Below are 24,694 nucleotides of genomic sequence, written 5' to 3' on the forward strand. Positions count from 1 at the left end.
TGGGCAGTTGGATTTGGGGTGACTCGTGTTCTCCCAACTTGGGCTTTAGGCATGATACGTGGAAGATAGGGTGAATTTTGGTATCCTCAAGTAATTTAAGTTTGTACGCCACGGCTCCAATACGCTCTGTGATCTGATATGGCCCATAAAAACGTAGGAATAGCTTCATGGAGGCTCGAGTGTTGATAGAGAGTTGCTTGTATGGTTGTAGGCGAAGATAAACCCAATCTCCCATTGAAAATTCTCTTTCACTTCGTCGTGTGTCGGCTTGCTGCTTCATTCTGGCTTGAGCAGTAGAGAGATTATCTTTTAACAGTTGTAAGAGTTTATTCCTATCAATCAATTCTTGGTCAACCTGATCTACCTTAGCCGAGCTAATTACATACTTTGGAATCATAGGGGTTGGTCAACCATACAATGCTTCATAAGGGGCACATTTTGTAGATGAATGATATGTAGTATTATACCACTATTCGGCCTAGGGAAGCCATTTCGCCCACTCTTTTAGTCGGTCGCTAGCAAAACACCGGAGGTACATCTCTAAGCACCTATTTACCACCTCTCTTTGGCCGTCAATTTGTGGATGATACGCTGTGCTCATCTTGAGTTTGATGCCTTGTAACTAAAATAACTCAGTCCAAAATTTACTAGTGAAGATCCTATCATGATTACTTACGATGGACCTTGGCATCCCATACAGTTTAACAATATTTTCTATGAAAATCTAGGTAATACTAGCAGTAGTATAGGGATTTCTCACAGTACAAAAATGAGCATATTTTGTAAGTCGATCAACCACCACGAGAATCGTGCTTTTACCTTTGGAAGATGGCAGCCCTTCAATAAAGTCCATGGAGATGTCAGTCCACACTGAGTCTGGTATGGGTAGAGGTCGTAACTTCCTTGGATTTGCCACAGTTTCACCCTTGTGCTGTTGACATACATCACATTGTGCCATATATTCAACAATAATTTTTTTCATCCCTCTCCAATAAAAATTTTGCTTCACTCTTTTGTAGGTTCTTAGGAATCCAGAGTGCCCTGCTGAAGGTATGGAGTGCATTTCATGCAAGATGATTATGATGCAAGGGGAGTTAGGTATAAGCACAATGCGACCTTTGTAGCGTAGATCCCTCGAATCCCAAGTGTAGTGGGCTATTGCACTTGGATCCTCCTCCAATTTTTTTATGATGTTGCTGATCTCTGGATCCTTCTTCCATTCTTCCCTAATGTCCTCGAGGAGACCGATGGTAGGAAGGGAGATGGCTGAAACCTTAGCTTGTTCAGGTAGCCGTGAGAGTGTATCTGCAATAACGTTTTCTTTCCCCTTTTTGTAAATAATTTTATAATCAAATCCAAGAAGTTTAGTTACCCATTTTTGCTGCTTAGGGGATGATATCTTTTACTCCAAAAAGTACTTGAGGCTTTTATGGTCAGTTTTAATTTGAAATCGCCGGCCGATCAGGTAGGGTCTCCACCTCATTACTGTGTGTACAATGGCGAGCATCTCCTTATCATATACTAACATGTTTTGATGGGAGGGAGATAATGTCTTGCTAGTGTATGCGAGTGGTCGACCATTTTGCAAGAGAACGGCTCCAATTCCGACTCCAGATGCATCGGCCTCAATGATGAAGGGTCTATTGAAATCTGGTAGCGCAAGCACCGGCGTCGTTGTCCTAGCTGCTTTAAGTTTGTCGAAGACAGCAGAGGCTTTGTCCAACCATTGGAAAGCATCTTTTTTCAGTAAAGAAGTGAGTGGTGCATTGATCTTCCCATAGTCCTTAACAAATTTTTGGTAGTAGCCCGTTAGTCCAAGGAACCCCCGTAGTAATTTCACATTTGTAGGTTTCGACCAGCCTTGCATTGTCTTAATTTTTGTTGGATCTATCGCCACTCCTTCTTCTGATATTATATGCCCAAGGTACTCTACTTTTTGCTGGAGAAAGCTGCACTTTGGTTGCTTAACAAAAAGAGTATTCTCCTGAAGGATCGTCAAAACAATCCGTAAATGCTAAAAGTGAGTCTCAAGAGAAGGGCTGTAAACGAGAATATCATCGAAAAATACCAGAATAAATTTACGAAAAAAAGCTCCAAAAAATATCATTCATGAGACTTTGAAAGGTTGAAGGAGCATTAGTGAGTCCAAAAGGCATTACCAAGAATTCTTAATGGCCATCATGTGTGTGAAATGTAGTTTTTGGGATGTCATCGTCACATACCCGAATTTGGTGGTAACCGGATCGGAGGTCCAACTTCGTGAAGACTCGAGCTCCTTTCAATTCATCAAGAAGTTCATCCACCACTGGTATTGGGTACTTTTCCTTGACGATGATGCCATTTAAAGCTCAGTAGTCGATGCACATCCGCCAAGTTCCGTCCTTCTTGCGTACAAGTAGCACCGGTGAGGAATAGGGGCTGCAACTTGGCCGAATCACCCCTGTTTCAAGCATCTCCATTATGATCTTTTCAATTTCATCTTTCTGGAGGTGAGGATATCGGTACAGTCGAGTGTTCATTGGTGGCTTGCCCGAAAGGATTGGAATTCGATGGTCATATTGCCGAGAAGGAGGAAGACCGCGCGGTTCAGCAAATATGTCGGCAAATTCAGTAAGCAATTGGGCAAGATTTTCATCTTCAATTTCTATTTTCTTCTCTTCTGGTTGTGGCTAGAGATGCATCAAAAATCCACCATTTACCTTGTGCAAAACTTTCTCCATTCGTTGGGTCGAAACGGTGGTTACGTTGCTTCCACGCTTCCCGCATAGGATGATCTATTTGCCCTTACAGTAGAATTTCATAATTAATTTGGAAAAGTTCTAAGAGACATCACCTAGTGTAGTTAGCCATTCTATGTCAAGCACGGCCACATAGTCATCGATTGGTAGGAGGAAGAAATCGGTGATAATTTCTTGGTCTTGCAGTAATAGTTTCACCTGCGGACATCTTTGGTCTCACTTTAGGATTCTACCATCGGCAACCTTTACATCGAACTTGCTGCAACCTTTAATATGCAGTGCTATCTGAGCAGCAACCTTACTATTCAGGAAGTTATTAGTGCTACCCATGTCGATGAGAACAGTGATTGGCTGTTGTTTGAGAAGGCCTCCAACTTTCATCGTTTACGGGTTTGAGTAGCCGGCTAGTGCGTGTACCGTAATGTCAGTCGGCTGTAGCTCTTCTTCCATATCTTCTTCTTTATGTTCAAGGCTCTCTTCTAGATGTTCAATGACCTCTTCTTCTACTGGTTCAATCATAAGAAGTCTACCTTTTTTACAGCGATGCTCGCGGCTCCACGGCTTGTCGCAATGCTAACATAACCCCTTCGCAGATCGCTCCCGAAGTTCTTCTCTTGTCAACCTTTTTGGTGTAGGGACTCAGTTGATAGTAGAGGGGGCTGAGGGCTTTAGTATTGTAGGTCGAGGAGTGATCCTAGTCCTCCGGGCTTCATGGTTCAATCACTCCTCTTGAAGTCGTGCGAAAGAGATGGCTGCCATAAGCGTGTATGGTTGTCGTGCTTTAACTTCTCCCCGGATCTCCAATTTCAAGCCCTCAATGAAGGTCCCCAATAGCTATTTTTCAAACCAATCATGAGTTTGATTAGATAACCTTTCAAACCTGGTTTGGTACTCCTGAATGGTGGAGGTTTGTCGGATCTTTGCTAGTTGTCCGTCAATGTTCTCGTAATCGGTTGGTCCGAAGCGGATCAGTAGTCCTTCTTTGAATTGTCGCCATGAAAGGACTCCATAAGTATGTTCAAACCAATCAAACCACTGTATGGCATCCCCTTCAAGATGTATAGCTGTAATTTCCACCATGGATGCATCCGTAGTTTTATGGTACCGAAAATAGCGCTCCGCGTGAGAGATCCAACCAATTGGGTCTCCTTCCCATCTAGGGAAGTCCACTCTCATGCGCGAATAGTTGGGGTCGGTCATAGAGCCTCCCCTCTCTTGGAAGTCATCTCTTTGGGTATGATGTGATTGGTTAGAGCTCTCTCCTTGATGTGATTTCTTCGGGCGTGGTGGTAAGCTCAAACTGAATTTGGTAAGGAGAGTCCGAATCTTATCCTCCATTCGTGCCTCAAAGGCTTCAAATTTAGCATCGATTGCCTTCTTAGATACCATAGTATATGACTCCAAATCTATGATATTAAGATCTCTCTTTTGTTGACGGGTTAAAGGCATGTATAGGTTGAGAGAAGTGATGGTTTAAAGGGTTGGTGGATTGGTAGATGTAGGCTGTGGTTTAGGTTTGTTTTGTGGCTTTTTTGGGTGCAGTTTGAGGGTGTGGTTTGGTGGAGTTTTAGGGTTGTGGATGAAAGTTTTTGATCTATGGTGGATGGCAGCAAAGGTTTGATAGAAATCAATGAAAGTTTGCTACAGATTTGCGTTGTCTTGTAAGAGCAGAATTGTCATCGAAGAAACAGCGGTTTCTCGATGAAATCTCCACCAAAAATTTGACAGATTTGAGGAGGAAATTGACAATAATATCTTAGTTTATATGACAGAGAAAATATAGTATCAAGATCAAACAAATAGTGCTATGCGGTTGAAATTCTGCAATGTATCTTTCGTTGTAGAGATGAAAACTTTGTGACAAAAAGTTTATGCAGCAATATAGGAACATTTTTTTTTTTTGATTTTTGGATAAGGATAACTAAATTGCAGCAACAGTAAGGTAGGAAACCAGAACCTGTTGCAATTCACGGGATGATCCGCGGTGATGGAGATGATGACGAAATTTGGCGACGATCTTTTAAGTAATTGTGGAAATTGCTTTGGGCGGCTGTGGAGGGCTGATGGATGGCTATGGAAGGGCAGCGAGATGCCAAGAATGCTACTCTGATACCAGGTGTTAGAACCCTTGCAGATTCTAAACTTGGGGTTGATCTCTTTAGGGGATCAGCCTCCTTGGAACTCTATAGGGGTTCCTCCCTCCAAGTTGCTGCTCAAAGGCTGCAGAAAAGATTCATCTATTGCTTATAAAAAGAGGAGGAATACATGGCTATTTATAGGGCTTATAAACCCTAACTCCTAATAGGATTCCTACTGAAGACTCCTATTCCCTTACAACTCCTAATTCTTCTCTAAGAAACAACCTCCTAACCCTAGCCGGCCTCTTCACCTCTTTAATAAGAGTTAGCTTAGGTAGGTTTTACATGAATATCCCTCTCAATTAGGACTCTCCTAGCTAGAGTCCTAACAAAAACTCGAATGAGAGTTTTCTTGCTTTCTTTAGATTTGAACTTATGAAATATTGTCGAAAGCAGTTTTCGAATGTCTTCTCTTCCAATGAACCATTGGAATGATTTGGAGAAGAAGTCTTTTTCCTTAAATGCTAGAGCTATGAATGCTCTATTTTGTGCTTTAGAAAAAACTGAGTTTAATTGGGTTTCTACTTGCGAAATGACTTTCAATATATGGCATACTCTTGAAATCACACATGAAGTCACTAGCAAAGTTAAAGATTCGAAAATTAACTTTTTAATGTATGATTTTTGAACTTTTTTGAATGAAGCCAAATGAAACCGTTGTTGACATGTACACCCATTTTATGGATGTCGTCAATGGTTTAAAAGCACTTGGTAGAAGTTTTTCAGATTTTGAACTAATAAACAAGATTTTACGTTCTTTTAATAAGAGTTAGGATTCAAAAGTAACGGCTATTCAAGAATCAAAAAACTTGAACCATTTACCAATTGAAGAACTTATAGGGTCTTTGATGACCTATAAAATGACGTGCAATACACGTAAAGAACTTGAGAACCACCTTCTAAAGAAAAGGAAGGATTTCGGACTTAGAACAATTGAAGACCACTCGAGCATAAGCTCAAGTGATGGTGAACTTGAACTCCTTATAAAATTTTTAAAACAAGAATCAAAAATTAAAAATAAACTTGAAAAGAAGAAGGTGACTTTGGACGAATTGAGCTCATCTGAAGACAAGAAGAAAATCAATAAAGGCGAGGTGGCAAACTACACCTTAACGACTTTCTACAATGAGGTAACCAAAACCCCTTTGCCTTATTTTGAAATTACATAATGCTTTTCATGAGTTATTTTAGTTTAGAAAAATTAATTTTCTTAAAAATTACATGTTTAATAATATAATGAAAATGTAAAAAAAAATGGGGATCATGCTTATCTTTCTAGTAATTTTTAAAATGATCATGAAAATTGTAAGTTTTATGATAAATGAACAAATATGTTAGACTTAAATCTAATGATAATCCTATGTATGATTTTAAGAAGCATTAATGTGTATTATGTTCATTAATCATATTGCTTCTTAATTTTGATTGAAGATGATCTATGATTCATGAAATCATGTTTGATTTGAAGTAATGATTTGATATCATGCTTAATGAGTTTATATTTCAAAATTATATTTGATGATTTGAAGTAATAATGATTTTTGGGTGATTTATAGATTATCGATCTTTGCCGTTATGAAAGTTCTTTTTCAGCTTTAAATGTTGATGCATATTTTTGTTTGGCATAAAAAGACAAAGGAATGCTTATATGAAATCAAATCACTTAGGTTAAAACAAAAAGGGGAAATGCATATTTTTCTTAAATATACCTCTAAAGCTCTTCGATTTTTCAACAAGTGATTCTTAGTGATGAATCCATCTTATGTAATCTCTTGAAAATGATCTTGATTTGATGATTTGAATTTAAATGAGCTTTATCTTGATTTTTTAAAATTTATAACTTGAGATTTCTTATGCACGAATCAAGATCTCCTATGTTTATTTTATCCACTTATATAAGAAGAGATTTGTTGAAATAAATCATGTCTTATGACATTCATGAAAAATTAAGACATTATACATGAATCAAGTTCTCATGAGAATCTATTTACGTTGTCTTCATTGAATTTTCTTGAAAAGATGTTGATAATTTTGACGATCTGAATTTGAATAAGTTTTATCAAAATCATGATCTTGGTTTATTGGAATTACTTGAGATTTTTTTTTTTAATCAAGATCTCTTCTTTGTACTCTTACGATTTTTCTTTGTATTTTACTAAAGACTATGTGAATCATAATATTTTATATGCATGAATTGAGGTCTTGTTCTCCTACAAGATTAAATGAATTTTATCTATATCATGATCTCCTAAGAGTTCTTTTCGTTAATTATTTAAGAGGAGATTTGTTAAAATGAATCATGGTTTCTCTTGATTTCTTGAATTTTAGACTTGATCTTTCATTTTGATGATTGAAATAATGATTGAAACACTGATGATATAAATGCATGAAATACTCATGATATTATTTTGATGCTCTAAAATGATATAAATTTGTTAGCTTATGAGTATCATGTATGATATGATGATTGATTTATTTTTAGTATCATGCATAGAGTAAAGATGATATATAAAGTTTTAAAATTGTGCATGCTGTAAATTGAAACTATAATGATGCACAAACAATTTGAAATAATGATTGAAACATTGATATAATTATGAATGATGATTTGATATTATGCATGCAATACTTCAACTTATGATAATGATGCATACAATAACGAAATATTTATGATGAAAAATTGTTTTGACATTCATAACTTGATTTTTCATCTTTGTTATTTATCCTTTGTCATGATTTGAAAATTCTTATAAAGGAAAAAAGAGATACACAATTGTATTCTGCCCTTCTTTTTTACAATGACAAAGGGGGAGATAGCTAGCTTGCTAGCTAGCTTGCACAAATCAAGAAGATGCAAAAACATGCTATCTTGCATATATCAAAAGGTGTAAAAAGTTTACAAAAAACTCACTAGCTTGCATAATGCAAAACTTGTTAGCTTGCATGTTATAAAATAATATAAAATTTTGCTAGCTTGCACTTTGCAAAGGAAGCAAAAATGACACTTCTCAAAAGAGAAGAAAGAGCTTGCTATCTTGAACATCACTATCTTACCTATCTCAAGAAGCAAAACTTGCAACTTGCACATTGCAATATGAAGCAAGAATCGCTAGCTTACACACTTTAACAAAAAGCTATCTTGCATTTGCTTTCAAAATTTTTGCTAGCTTATATGTTGTAAACTTGCTATCTTACTGCCTTGCATATATAAAACTTGATAGCTTGCATGATGTAACACTTGCTAAATTTTCTAGTTTATAAAATTGCATGATGATAAAACTTGATATTTTTTTTTTTTATGTAATGATTTGAACTTATATCTCAAACACTTGATAGTTGGAACTTCTCTTTTTTGTTGCTGACAAAGGGGGAGAAGTATGTTCATGTTATGTATGATGACGTGTTGCAAATATTCATGATGAAATTTATAATGACTTGAATTCAGCTTGAATTCAAGGTTCTATTAATTTGGCATATTGATATGGGGAGTTAAGGTTAACTCCGTCATCAATTAGTTATCATCATCCAAAAGGGGAAGATTATTGAATCTCGGATTTTGATGATAAAACCAATTGAATTAAACTACGTTTTGAGTGATGTAGGATGCTTCGATCAGGATCAGACAATTAAAGCAGGAAGAATCATGTTGGGCCAGTGAAACATGTCAGAAGATTGGACGTCTAGTCGGAGGATCGAATGATGTATCGATAAAATACTTCGGGCCATGGATTCGAGCATTAGGCTAAGAAGAGCGGAAATTGCACCAAAGATATCGGAGTTGTGGAGGTCAACTGACCGATTGAGCAATATGCCGCAAGAGAGGATGATGCGTCGAAGAATCGGACGAAGCGTCGATGGACCAATGACATGCCAGATAATATGATTCATGCTTAGTAATAATTGTCTAGATTGAAGTGTGTTTTTACATGTGTAGGATTAACTATGATAGCAAGGCATAAAGCAAAATAAAGTCCCAAAGTCAAGAACGCAATTTCGTTGAGAGTTCGAGAGTTCGTTGGAAGTCCGAACGTTCATCGGAAGTTCTATCAAAATTGCCCGAGAAGCCCTAGAGCTTACTAAAGAAGCTCATCGGAACTTACCAAGAAGATCATCATGAAGTCCAGGAGCTTTCCAAGAGTCCGCTGGAACATTGTCGAGAGATCGTCGGAAGTTCGTCGGAAGCTCGCTAGAAGAAACCTAGACTTACGGACTTTGTTTAGCTTAGTAAATGTCTTAAAATTTATAGTTAGCACATAATAGGGATTAGAACTGGGCCAACCCAATTAGGAGACAGTTGGGCCAAGTTTGAGTTATGTTGGTCCAAGAGGAAGGTCAAAACAATGACCAAACAGGTGAAACCATCGTGGCATAGTCTCCAAGACTATGTCAGGTGGTGGTACTACCAGTCTTGGATAGTGGTACCACCTAGACTCAGTCTTCGAGACTGTCTAGGTGATGGTACCGCCCAGTGTCAAGCTGCAGGCGGTGGTACCGCCCATGCCCTGAAATTTCGGGGGTTTGAATTTTAGGCTCCAAATTTGAATCCATTTGGGGCCTATAAATACCCCAGCTATTCCTATATGGATAAGCAAGAAATATTAAGCAAAATCCTATGATTCTAAAGTTGTAAACCTTAGAAAGTTGAGTTCCCTCCTTCCAAAGCTTAGAGATGTTAGGATCAAGAGTACTAAGAGGGGGGGGTGAATTAGTGTAGCGGAAAACTTTCAACGATTAAAACTACGTTCATACGATAAAAATGATTTCGGTAAGAAAGCCAATTTGAAAATTACTTTAACTTAAGATTAGGTGAAGTGTAGTTAAAGTAAAGCTATGGAGGCAGTTTGTAGTTAAGATAGAGAATATAATGTAAATGCAAACCGAGATTTAGAGTGGTTCGGTCAATCTTGACCTACATCTACTTTTGGCTTCCTCCTCTAATGAGGTCACTGATGTCCACTAGAGGTCTTCCTTCAATAAGCGAAGGCCAACCACCCTGGTAGGAATGGGGTCAGCACTAAGAGGGGGGGTGAATTAGTACAGTGGTAAAATACATTTTCAAATTCGTAAAACTTCATACGTTGAAAATTGATTTCATAAATGCTTAACTTTGAAAGAAAAGTAAGAGCATATTAAATGTAAAGCAAGTAAGGAGGTAAAGTGGTTTGCAGTAAAGTGAATTGCTCAAGATGAAATACAAACCAGATTTTAGAGTGGTTCGGTCGTCATGACTTACATCCACTTCGCTGATTCCTCTTCCGTCGAGGCCACCGGCATCCACTATCGATATTCCTTTAATAGGCTATCAACCTCCTTTTATACCCCTCTTCTTATTTTCCTGGGTTTAGGAGACAACCCTTGCAAGCACTCACTCCTCTCTTACAGAATTCTAAACTTAGAGTGGAGGAGGGAATTTCTCAAGCGATTGTAGTAGTATTTTCTCACTTTTAAATTCTTTATACTTGTATATGTTAACCAAGGATGAGAGGGATATTTATAGGCTTAAGTTTATTCAAATTTAGAGTCTAAAAAGGTCTTATCATAGGTTTCCTAAGTACTGGTAGTACCACCGTCATTCTTGGGCAATACTACCGTCGCAAGATCTGGTACTGGGCGGTACCACCACCGAACAAGGGTGGTACCACCATTGGCAGCACTACTGCTAGCAGTACCACTGCCCAAAAATCCTGGGGTGTTGTTCCCCAGGCGGTGCCACCATTAGCCAGGGTTTCAACACCCTGGTTGGGCCTTGAATCCAGCCCAAACCAATCCAACTTTGGGCCTAGTTGGCCCCTAATAGAGTTGGTGAGATTACCTCCCAATTACAACTCTAATTATGTGCTAACTACGATTCCTAAGAAATAATCTAAGCAAGATAAGTCTAGTTTCTTTTGGCGAGCTTCTGATGATCTTCCGGCAAACTTCCGACGATCTCTCGACAATGTTCCGGTGGACTCCCGGCTAGCTCCTGGACTTCACAACGATCTTCTTGGCGAGTTCCGATGAGCTTCTTTAGCAAGCTCCAGGACTTCTCGGTCAATTCCGGCAGAACTTCCGACGAACGTCCGGACTTCCGACGAACTCTCGAACTCCCAATGAAATCGCGTCCTTGACTCCGGGACTTCATTTTGCTTTATGCCTTATTATCGTAGTTAATCTTGCATATGTAAAACACACTTCGATCTAGACAATTAATACTAAGCATTAATCATGTTGTCCGGCATGTCATTGGTCCCTCGACGCTTCGTCCGATTCTTCGGCGTATCGTCCTCTCTTGTGGCCTATTGCCCAATCGGCCAGTTGACTACTGTAACTCCGATATCCTTGGCACAATATTCGCTCTTCTTGGCCCAATGCCCAAATCCATAGCCCAAAGCCTTCTATTAGCCATGATTCTTCTTACTTTAATTGTCTCATCCTGATCGAAGCATCCTGTGTTACTCAAAACGTAGATTAAAACATAAAAACTTATTAATTGGTTTCATCATCAAAATCCGAGATTCAACAATCTCCCCCTTTTTGATGATGACAACCAATTGATGATGGAGTTAACATTAACTCTCGGAGTTTAAATAAGCTCCCCCTATCAATATGTCATATTGATAGAACCTTAAATTTAAGCTGAATTCAAGTCATTGTAAATTTCATCATGAATATTTACAAAACGTGATCATGCTTAACATGATCATACTTCTCCCCCTTTGTCATCAACAAAAAGGAGTTCCTACTTTCAAGTGTTTGAGATATAAGTTCAAATCATTGCATGAAAAACATAATATCAAGTTTTATCATTATGCAATTTGTAAGCTCAACATATTTGTTTTGCAATGTTCGAGCCAACAAGTGTTTGAAAAAGAAAGCAAGTTTTGCAACATACAAGCTAGCAATAATTTAGAGTTATGTAAGTTTGTAATTTTGTTTTTCTTTGCAATGTGCAAGATAGCATATTTTTACATTTTCTGGAGATTTCAAGCTAGCAATTCTCAATTATGTTCAAGATAGCAATTTCTTCTCTTTTGAGAAGTGCGATTATTTTTGCTTCCTTTGTAAAAATGCAAGCTAACAAAATGTTATATTATTTTACAACATGGAAGCTAACAATTTGAGATGTTCAAGAAGCAATTTCTTTCTTCTCTTTTAAGAAGTGTAATTTTTGCTTTCTTGAATTGTGCGAGCTAGCATCTTTTATCTCCCCCTTTGTCATTGTCAAAAAGAAGGGAAAACCCTTTATATTAATTTTTAGATTATAACAAAGGTAAAGTATTAACCCTTTTTCAATATGTTTGTGCATCATCCTAGTTTTAAATTAAAACATGCATAATTCTAAAACTTTACATTTGTATCCTTACTTCATGCATTATTCAAATAAATTAATCACTATGGGCATATCATACATGATATTCAAGCATTCATGATACGCCATTTTGGTAACAAATCATAGCATTTCAAATCATGATGATATTAATTTTATCAAATTACATCCTACCATACATGATCAAAACTTCTCCCTATTTTATCATTATAAATAAGAAAAAAGAAGGGGGTAGTTAATGCATAACAAAACTCAAGTCATAAATTATCAAGATGTCAAGTGGCATATCATGGTTAATTTTAATGCATCCTTTTTAGTGAATACCAAGAAGAGTCATAGTATGAAAAATCTTGATTCATAGAAAAATTTCAAGTATCAAATATCGAGAGATCAAGATGGTGATTCATATAAAAAATATCATAAGTTATGATTAAGAGAAAATCAACATTTATCTTCAAATCATTTAACTTGTCAAATCACCATAGTCACTTTTAAGAGATTCATAAAAATGATACAAATAGATTCATTAATCTCCCTTTTTGAAAAATTGATAAAGTAGGAAAAAATAAATTCTTAAACCTTTCCTCTTTTTAGTTGTTTCAATTTATTTGATTCAATTCATAGAAGCATGCCTTTTTCATTTATACCAAATGAAAACAAGCATCATCGTTTAAAAACGAAACTTTCAATGCACTATAAATCATCAAGCATAATTTCATAATATAAAATCATCAAGTAAAATACAAAGTCGTTTAACATTTTCATTACGTCTTATATCATTATGTCTTTAAAATATCAAGTATTATTGTATTAAACATAGAGCATTTTCATTTAAAATAAAAATAAAAAGTAATACGGAAATCATCAAGATGCGCATTATTACTTCATTACATCATTAAAGCCTCAAGCATGATTTCATAAGGCTTAAATCATTTTTCAATCAAAATCGAAAATCATCAAGGAGAAATTTTTTAAAAACACACATAGGATTATCATTACATTTAAATCTAACATTTTATTATATTTTCATAAAACATATAATTTTCATGATTATTTTTTAAATCACTAGAAAGGTAAGCATGATACAATTTTATTTTTACATTTTTATTACATCATAAAATATGTAATTAAAAAAATTTATATAATTTTCTTAAACTAAATTAAAAATAATTCATGAAAAGCATCATGTAATTTCAAAGTAAACTAAGGGCATTTTGATTACCTCATCGTCGAAAGCTGTTAAGGCGTAGTTTGCCACCTCGCCTTTGTTGATTTTCTCCTCATCTTCGGATGAGCTCGATTCATCTTTTAGCAACTTCTTCTTGCGTACATAGCAAGTAGTTCTGTTCTTTTTGCTTTTTAATTTTTGTTTCATGAACTTTTTAAATTTTTTAGTGAGGAGTTCAAGTTCACCATTACTTGAGCTTATGCTCGAGTGGTCTTTGATTGTTCTTAGTCTGAAATTCTTCCTGTTCTTTGGAAGGTGGTCCTCAAGTTCTTTACATGCATTGTACGTTATTTTATAGGTCATTAGAGTCCCGATAAGTTCTTCGATCAAAAAAGTATTCAAGTTTTTTGATTCTTATATAGCTATTATTTTCGAATCCTAATTCTTAGAAAGCGATCGTAAAATCTTGTTAACGAGTTCAAAATTCGAAAAGTATTTGCCAAGAGTTTTTAAACCATTAACGACATCCGTAAAATGGGTGTACATGTCAATAATGGTTTCGCTTGACTTTATTCGAAAAAGTTTAAAATCATGCATTAAAAAGTTGATTTTCAAATCTTTGACTTTGCTAGTGCCTTCATGTGTGATTTCGAGAGTGTGTCATATGTCAAAAGCCATTTCGCACATAGAAACTCGATTAAACTCAGTTTTATCTAAGGTGTAAAACAAGGCATTCATAGCCTTTGCATTTAGAGAAAAAGTCTTCTTCTCCAAATCATTCCAATGGTTCATTGGAAGAGAAGACATTTTAAAACCAAATTCGACTATGTGCCATAAATCAAGATTCAATGAAAGCAAGAAAACTCTCATTCGAGTTTTCTAATAAGTGCAGTTCGTCCCATTTAAAAAGGGAGGACGAATGAGAGAGTAACATTCTTGAAAGCCGAAAAGAGCCATTTCTATTTGGGTGTTAAACTAAATATGAAAAACAAGGCTTTGATACCAATTGTTAGGAATGGAGTCGGCACTAAGAGAGGGGAGTGAACCAGCAGTAAATACATCTTCAAATTTATAAAACTTCGTACGTTGAAAACCGATTTCGGAAATGCTTAACTTTGAAAGCAAAGTAAGAGCATATTGAATGTAAAGCAAGTAGGAGGTAAAGTGGTTTGCAGTAAAGTAAATTACTTAAGATAGAATGCAAACCAGATTTTAGAGTGGTTTGGTCATCGTGACCTACATCCACTTCACCGATTCCTCTTCCGCCGAGGCCACCGGCATCCATTATCAATCTTCCTTTAATAGGCGAAGATTAACCTCCTTTTACATCCCTCTTCTCCTTTTCCCGGGTTTAGGAGATAACCCTTATAAGCACTCACTCTTCTCTTACAGAATTATAAACTTAGAGTGGAGGAGGGAATTTCTCAAGAGATTGTAGCAGCATTCTCACTTTTAAATTATCTATGCTTATGTATGTTAACCAGGGATGAGAGTGGTATTTATAGGCTTCAAGTTGATTTAAACTTGGAGCCTAAAAATGTCTCATCCCAGGTTTCCTGAGTACTGGTGGTACCATCATCGTTCTTGGGCGGTACTACTGTCGTAAGATCTGGTACTGGGTGGTACCATCACTGGCAGCACTACTGTCGAAGGTACCACCTGTTGGGAAATCATAGGGGGGGCGACATCATATGCGCAGCGGAAGAACAAGAAAACAAAAATCCCCGATTCCCAAAAAGATGTTCATCGTCGTGCGAAGATTGGTGCGCAAAATCCGCAAAAACACAAAACTGCGTATAGAGATTGTGTTACCTAGGGAGATCGTATATCCCTGTTTCCTTGCAGATCCTTAGGAGAGGGTGAAGGAGGTCAAGCGTCCTCCTCTCTAGCGGTGATCCACACAGCAGGGTTGCGACGACGCTCCTCAAAACTCCAGGCCTACTCTGAGGTGGAGAGGGAGAGGAGAATAGGAAGGGCAAGCAAAGACTCTAGCCTATGAGGCTGTGAATCCCTCCTATTTATAGAGATCCCGTGTCAAAACCCTAATGGGTCCTTTCCCTAGTGGGTATTGGATCTGCATCCAATAAGACAAGGGCTCCGTCGGATATCTCATATCCGAACCTCTACTCATCGCAATGCCTACCATATGTGTGTGACCCTCTAGGCCCAATATCGAGCTGGCCGTGAGTCATACCTGTCAGAACTCCTTCTAACTCAGTGAATTATTATCTCTGTAATAATTCACTCGACTCATCGACTACGGAAGTACTAGGCCACTACGCCGTAGTCCCCAGACGATACAGGGGAATCCAATCCATTGGACCTGTCTGTCCTCAGTTACCATGTACCTATAGTCCCTCATCCATCTAATATCCCAGAGACCATATATCGAGCATGGTGCTGTCAGACCCATACGGTTTCTACTCGAGTCTCGCTCTAATCGGATTCTCCCGGAGAACTCTTTCTCTCTCAACCCGAATGACCCTGGCCAGGGATTTGTCTGAGCAAGAACACATGGGATATTCCTCTCATGATACCGAGAGTGGATGATCCTCTATCGACACTCAATAGCCCTCGTAAGGTCGACTACCACTCCCAATGACCAGCTGTACTAGATCTGGGAACAGCCAAACCTATAAGTCTGGTATCAAAGAGTGGAGCACTCATACAGGACATCCTTGGTGTCTCAAGTCTAAGAACCAGATACACCACTAGGACTGCGGAATCGTTGTCTGACAATAAGGCATCATCAACCATCCAGCATTCCGTAAGCGGATCAATCAGTGAACTCATTCTCCAATGAGCACCTGTACTGTATCCCTAGTGTCCCTACACGAGCAGCTATGAGACCAGCTGCATCCATCATATGGACGGGTATACAGCACACCAGTCTATCCGGTTATCACGATGTCCCTCTCGAGTAACCTATGACCGGGATTATTTAGGATATGTGTTTAAAGGTGAATCGATCTCATTATCGTGATCTCATCACGATCCGATTCCCATTGCACAAATCCAAGGACATCACAATATATATGCATTTATGCAATAGTTATAAAGTGATATACGCCAAAATATAATAAGCAAAAAGATTCTGTATCAAGTCACACGTGCCATCACTCACGTGATTGGCTTGCTGGGCACTTATGACTAGCAATCTCCCACTTGACCTAAAGCCAATCACCTATGTGTCTGATCCCCATCAGACTCCTGTGACGCTCATAGACAATCTGAGACAACGGCTTTGTCAGTGGATCTGCAATGTTATCTTCGGATGGAACTCTTTCCACTACTACATCTCCTCGGGTTACGATCTCTCTTATAAGTTGGAACCTCCTCAGAACACTTCTGATAAGACCCGGGTTCCCTTATTTGAGTAATCACCCCATAGTGGTCGCAATATAAGGAAGTCGACTTGTCGCTATCTGTATCGACTCCCAAACTCCCTCCTTTGCTGCATCTAATGCGGCAATGTACTCCGCCTCTGTGGTCGAGTCAGCAGTGGTATCTTGCTTGGAACTCTTCCAGCACACTGCTCCTCCATTCAAGGTGTACACATACCCTGAATTCGACTTGCTATCATCGACATCAGACTGAAAACTTGAGTCAGTGTAGCCTTCAACCTTAAGGCTATTACCTCCATATACTAGTAAAAGATCCTTAGTCCTTCTCAAGTACTTAAGGATACACTTTACTGCTTTCCAGTGCTCCAAGCCTGGATCCGCCTGATACCTGCTCGTGACACTCAGAGCATGCGCTATATCAGGCCTAGTACATAGCATGGCATACATGATAGACCCTATTGCTGAGGCATAAGGTATCATATCCATGTTCGCCCTTTCTTCTGGAGTCTTTGGGGACATACTCGTAGAAAGCGATATCCCATGTCTCATCGGTATGAGACCTCTCTTGGAATTTTCCATGCCAAACCTTTTGACAATAGTTTCTATGTACCTGGACTGGGACAAGCCAAGCATCCTTTTGGATCTATCTCTATAGATTCTAATCCCCAATATATAAGATGCTTCTCCTAAGTCCTTCATGGAGAAGTGTCTAGATAACCAAGCCTTTATTGTGGATAGCATTCCTATGTCATTCCCAATGATGAGGATGTCATCCACATATAACACCAAAAAGCTAATAGCGCTCCCACTTACCTTTCTGTATACACAAGGCTCATCTTCGTTCTTAACGAAGTCATAAGATCTGATTGCCTCATCAAATCTTATGTTCCAACTTCGGGAAGCTTACTTTAGTCCATAAATGGATCTAAGCAACCTACACACCTTATCTGGGCAGTTCTTGGACACGAATCCCTCAGGTTGCATCATATACACCTCCTCCTCCAGGTTCCCGTTGAGGAATGCGGTTTTCACATCCATCTGCCAGATCTCATAATCATAGTGTGCTGCAATAGCCAATAGAATTCTGATGGATTTTAGCATTGCTACGGGTGAGAAAGTTTCGTCGTAGTCAACACCTTGCCTTTGACGATACCCCTTAGCCACTAGCCTTGCTTTATAGGTCTCTACCTTTTCATCTACTCCGATCTTTTTCTTAAAGATCCACTTGCAACCGATGGGTATAATACCTTCGGGTGCATCAACTAGGTTCCAAACCTTATTGGAGTACATAGAATCCATCTCAGAATTCATGGCTTCTTTCCACTTCCCAGAGTCTATACTCATAATAGCCTCCTCGTAGGTCTGAGGATCAATATCCTCTACATCCTCTGCTCTAATATGTCCCACATATCTCTCAGGAGGATGGGATACTCTATCAGACCTGCGTAAAGTTGAAACTTGTGTATTAGATACCTGAACAGACTCGGGCTGTAGAGTGGTGCTTGAGCTTGGTTCTCCAACCTCGCTCAATTATATCATTCTCCCACTGTCTCCGTCAAGAATGTGTTCCTTCTCAAGGAACACTGCTCTCTTAGCTACAAAGACCTTTTGGTCCTCGAGATGATAGAAGTAATACCCACAAGTTTCCTTGAGGTATCCCACAAATTTACATCGCCCTGTCCTTGATTCTAACTTATCGGGGTTGTGTCTTTTAACATGGGCAGAGCAGCCCCAAATCTTAACAACCTTAAGATCAGGCTTCTTCCCTTTCCATATCTCATATGGTGTAGACACCACCGACTTAGTTGGAACTCTGTTCAGAAGGTAAGCTGCGGTTTCTAGGGCATATCCCCAGAATGAGATGGGTAGGTCAGCGAAACTCATCATGGACCGTACCATATCTAATAACGTACGATTTCTCCTTTCAGAGACACCATTGAGCTGAGGTGTGTAAGGAGGTGTCCATTGGGATAATATCTCATGGTCCTTGAGGAACTGAGTAAACTCTGTACTTAAGTACTCACCTCCTCGATCTGATCGTAGAGTTTTAATACTCTTTCCAGTCTGGTTCTCCACCTCATTCTTATACTCTCTGAATTTCTCAAAGGCCTCGGACTTGTACTTCATTAAGTACACATATCCATACCTTGAGAAATCATCAGTAAATGTAATGAAGTAGGAGTAACCTCCAATGGCATGAGTTGACATGGGTCCACATACATCACTATGTATGAGTTCCAACAACTCAGTGGCTCTCTCTCCAGTTCCACTAAATGGAGAGTTGATCAGTTTTCCACGAATGCAAGGCTCACAAGTTGCATATGACACATAGTCGAATGGATCTAGATATCCATCATTTAGCAACTTTTGAATCCTTCTTTCATGGATGTGACCTAGCCTACAATGCCACAGGTATGCACTGTTCAACTCATCTCGTTTCCTTTTGGACACATTTATATTCATGATATGTGGAGTGGTGTCTAACATAAATAAACCATTATGCAATGTTCCTTTCGTGTCTAACATAAATAAACCATTATGCAATGTTCCTTTCGTGATGATCTTATCATCTAATAATATTGAACAACCATTGTTCTCAAAAACAAATTTATATCCACTAACTGTTAAACATGAAATGGAGATAATGTTTTTGATAATAGAAGGAACAAAATAACATGCATCTAATGCAATAAAAGCTCCACTAGGCAGATGTAGGGTGACCTCGCCAACAGCTAATACAGCAACTTTTGCTCTATTACCCATCTTGAGGTCCATCTCGCCTCTCTCTAGTCTCCTAGGCCTTGCCAGAACCTGCAATGAATTGCATATATGATAAGCACTACTGGTATCTAATACCCATGTGTTATCATAAGAGTCTGACAAATTGAGACTGATCATGAATGTACCTGAAGCTTCATCAAGCTTTTGTTTCGCCCTTTCTGCAAGGTACTCTTTGCAGTTTCTCTTCCAGTGCCCATCTTTACCACAGTGGAAGCACTGGCCTTTGTCCTTTGTTGGGTCTTTCTTAGCAACCTTTGCTTTACCTTGTTTGCCCTTGCCCTTTCCCTTCTTAAGGGACCTTTCTGCTTTCCTTTTCTTTCTGGTCTCACCAGTGTAGAGAACTGGCTTCTCTTTCTTAATAGTACTCTCTGCCTCCCTCAACATATTGAGGAGCTCTGGGAGAGTCACCTCAAGCTTGTTCATATTAAAATTCATTATGAACTGTGAAAAGGAATCTGGTAGGGACTGAAGCACAATGTCCACACACAAGTTATCCTCTAGGACCATTCCTAGACCTGTGAGTTTCTCTATCCACTCAATCATCTTTAGGACATGGTTCTGAACCGGTGTCCCCTCAGTCATCCTAGCGCGGAAAAGGCTCTTGGATATCTCATATCGTTGAGTCCTTCCCTGTTCCTCAAACAATTTACGGACATGTAGGAGAATGGATCTGGCATCCATCTTTTCATGTTGTCTCTGTAACTCTGGAGTCATAGAGCCCAACATATAGCACTGAGCAAGAGTGGAGTCATCAATGTACTTCACGTAGCGAGCGATCTCATCCTCGCTTGCCCCTTCTTCGGGCGTAGGCATCACTGTATCAAGGACGTACACGATTTTCTCCACTGTGAGAACAATTCTCAAGTTACGGAGCCAATCCGTATAATTTGGACCAGTGAGGCGGTTGACATCAAGTATGCCACGTAAGGGATTTGAAAGCGACATTTTCTGAAAATAAAGATGTAGCAAAAATGAATAACATGCAGATTTTGCAAGAAATAAACTATCAAGATATGGACTTCTATCTTAATATGCTCCCACTATTTTACTAACAAGTCACGCGACACCCTCAACACGTGAAACGGAAGTCTCCGGCAGACTTCTAGTGGGGATCAGGATCCAATCAGCGTCTTAGTGTAACCTCGAGGGACTCGACCAATCACACTAAGCCTAAAAGGTAGACAACTCTTGCCGATCACAACTCCTTGTGATTCCCGTCCTGTTCGGCCTCCGAATCACCATGGCCTCGAGGAACTCGACCAACCATGATGCTCGGTTAAGTCAACACCTTCGTTACAAGATGAGTCTGATTTGATGATATACCCTCGAGGGACTCGACCAAGCATATCATGCCCTCAGGTCACCGGTGACATCTCTATGTCGTAAGCAAGATAGCGAATCGCGATATAGGTGAGTCTCGAGGGACTCGACCAACTCAACCTACACCGGGATTCGGTTCCTACTCATAACGATGGAAGGCCACGTGGGTCAATCTAATTGCCTCACGTTTACCGACTTAATATTATCGAGAGATGTTTCTATGATTTGGTCTCCTAATATGACATGTCACACATATGCATATTTAATATATATCTACATCGCATGCAAATATATATACATATCTAGTATGTGTATAAGTAATCACACCAGATAATCATGGACCACAACCTAATATGATTAGGCCCAAGCCAGTAGGCCTAATCACTCACATCAAGATCTATGTGTGCAACGGTGCATCTCCATGCCTTGTGATCGTCCATCTCGTCCTCGTCGGTTCCGTCGACATCTTGATGCATCTCCATGCATCACGATCGTCCGTCTCGTGGGTCCCGCTATGGCATCCACGCTCCCGCTGCGCCTCCTCATGTGATTACAACTTAATCATAGGCACGCAGGCCCGACAATAAACGAGAAATATAATGGAGGTTCGCAGACCTCAATAATAATAATCACAAGTACACACATCACACGGTCCATGATCATCCGTCCACTCATCATACATCACATGTATAAATAATCATCATCATGTAGGACTACTAGATAATAATAAAAATAATAATCAACTAAACCTTTTAATTAATTAATATTTTCTGAAATCAGGGATATATAGGGAATTTCTCAATTCCTAAGGGTATTTTCGTAATTTGGACAAAAGACAGAAACTGGAATTTCTCAAATTCCGAGGGGCAAAACTGTCTTTTGATCAGAAAACCCTAATGCCCTTTCTCCTTTCGCTGTTGCCGCCGCCGCCACCCTACCGGCGGCGGCCTATGCGGCGGGGCGAGGGCGCTGGGGGGTTTTTGCCAGTGGGAGCAGCGGCCACAGGCGCCGCTGCCCTGCGGTGCCTCAGCCCTCGCTGCTGCCCCGCGGCGCCTCTGCCCGCGGGCTCAGCGGCTGCAGGCGCCTCTACCCGCGGGCTGCCAGCCCCGCCGGCCGCAAGCCTGCTGCAAGCAGGCCGCCGGCCGGCTGCTGCAGGCACAGCGCTTGCGCATGCGCCGGCGCTGTGCTGCCTGGCTGCGGCTGCGGATGCCGCTGCAGGTGGCTGCAGGCATGCAGATCGAGGGCAGCAACTGTTGCTGCCCTTCCTCGCTTTTGCGTCAACTATTTTGACGTCAAAATTCTTCCTAAACACAATACACGCAGTTCAAAACCAATCATTCGCACGATCAACCTGGCTCTGATACCACTGTTGGGAAATCATAGGGGGGGCGACATCATATGCGCAGCGGAAGAACAAGAAAACAAAAATCCCCGATTCCCAAAAAGATGTTCATCGTCGTGCGAAGATTGGTGCGCAAAATCCGCAAAAACACAAAACTGCGTATAGAGATTGTGTTACCTAGGGAGATCGTATATCCCTGTTTCCTTGCAGATCCTTAGGAGAGGGTGAAGGAGGTCAAGCGTCCTCCTCTCTAGCGGTGATCCACACAGCAGGGTTGCGACGACGCTCCTCAAAACTCCAGGCCTACTCTGAGGTGGAGAGGGAGAGGAGAATAGGAAGGGCAAGCAAAGACTCTAGCCTATGAGGCTGTGAATCCCTCCTATTTATAGAGATCCCGTGTCAAAACCCTAATGGGTCCTTTCCCTAGTGGGTATTGGATCTGCATCCAATAAGACAAGGGCTCCGTCGGATATCTCATATCCGAACCTCTACTCATCGCAATGCCTACCATATGTGTGTGACCCTCTAGGCCCAATATTGAGCTGGCCGTGAGTCATACCTGTCAGAACTCCTTCTAACTCAGTGAATTATTATCTCTGTAATAATTCACTCGACTCATCGACTACGGAAGTACTAGGCCACTACGCCGTAGTCCCCAGACGATACAGGGGAATCCAATCCATTGGACCTGTCTGTCCTCAGTTACCATGTACCTATAGTCCCTCATCCATCTAATATCCCAGAGACCGTATATCGAGCATGGTGCTGTCAGACCCATACGGTTTCTACTCGAGTCTCGCTCTAATCGGATTCTCCCGGAGAACTCTTTCTCTCTCAACCCGAATGACCCTGGCCAGGGATTTGTCTGAGCAAGAACACATAGGATATTCCTCTCATGATACCGAGAGTGGATGATCCTCTATCGACACTCAATAGCCCTCGTAAGGTCGACTACCACTCCCAATGACCAGCTGTACTAGATCTGGGAACAGCCAAACCTATAAGTCTGGTATCAAAGAGTGGAGCACTCATACAGGACATCCTTGGTGTCTCAAGTCTAAGAACCAGATACACCACTAGGACTGCGGAATCGTTGTCTGACAATAAGGCATCATCAACCATCCAGCATTCCGTAAGCGGATCAATCAGTGAACTCATTCTCCAATGAGCACCTGTACTGTATCCCTAGTGTCCCTACACGAGCAGCTATGAGACCAGCTGCATCCATCATATGGACGGGTATACAGCACACCAGTCTATCCGGTTATCACGATGTCCCTCTCGAGTAACCTATGACCGGGATTATTTAGGATATGTGTTTAAAGGTGAATCGATCTCATTATCGTGATCTCATCACGATCCGATTCCCATTGCACAAATCCAAGGACATCACAATATATATGCATTTATGCAATAGTTATAAAGTGATATACGCCAAAATATAATAAGCAAAAAGATTCTGTATCAAGTCACACGTGCCATCACTCACGTGATTGGCTTGCTGGGCACTTATGACTAGCACCACCGCCTAGCCTGGGCGGTACCACTTCCCAGAAATCCTGGGGTGTTGTTCCTTAGGCGGTGCCACCGCCAGCTAGGGTTTTAACACCTTAGTTAGGCCTTGAATCCGGCCCAAACCAATCCAACTTTGGACCCAGTTGGCCCCTAACAGAGTTGATGGGATTATCTCCTAATCACAACTCTAATTATGTGCTAACTATGATATCTGAGACATAATCTAAGCAAGATAAGTTTGGTTTCTTCCGAGCTTCCGACGATCTCTCGGCAATGTTCCGACGGACTCCCGGTAAGCTCCTGGACTTCACGACGATCTTCTTGGCGAGTTTCGATGAGCTTCTTTAGCAAACTCCAAGACTTCTCGGCCAATTCCGGCAGAACTTTCGACAAACTCTCGAACTCCCAACGAAATCACATCCTTACTCCGGGACTTCATTTTGCTTCATGCCTTGCTATCATAGTTAATCCTGCATATGTAAAACACACTTCGATCTAGATAATTAATACTAAGCATTAATCATGTTGTCCAGCATGTTATTGGTCCCTCGACGCTTCGTCTGATTCTTCGGCCCATCGTCCTCTTTTGCGGCCTATTGCCCAATCGGCCTGTTGACTCCATAACTCTAATATCCTTAGCGCAATATCTGCTCTTCTTGGCCTGATGCCCGAATGCATGGCCCGAAGTCTTTTGTCGATATGTCGACCAATCCTCCAACTCGACGTCCAATCTTCTGACATATTTTCCTCCAGCACAACATGATTCTTCCTGCTTTAATTATCTCATCATGATCGAAGCATCCTACATCACTCAAAACATAAATTAAAATATAAATACTTTTATCATCAAAATTTGATATTCAACAAAAACATGATTAAGTTGTCAATGAAAAACATGATATTTTCATATTGTGGCTTAATTACTAGGCTAATATATGCACATGACATAGTCATTCTACTAAATAAAAAAATTATGAAACTAGACAGATTCAACATTATCAATAGAAACTTATTAAGAAGATTAAAATACAGAGTAATG

The sequence above is a fragment of the Musa acuminata genome, chromosome BXJ1-7, assembly GCF_036884655.1.
Source record: "Musa acuminata AAA Group cultivar baxijiao chromosome BXJ1-7, Cavendish_Baxijiao_AAA, whole genome shotgun sequence".
Taxonomy (NCBI): Eukaryota; Viridiplantae; Streptophyta; class Magnoliopsida; order Zingiberales; family Musaceae; genus Musa; species Musa acuminata.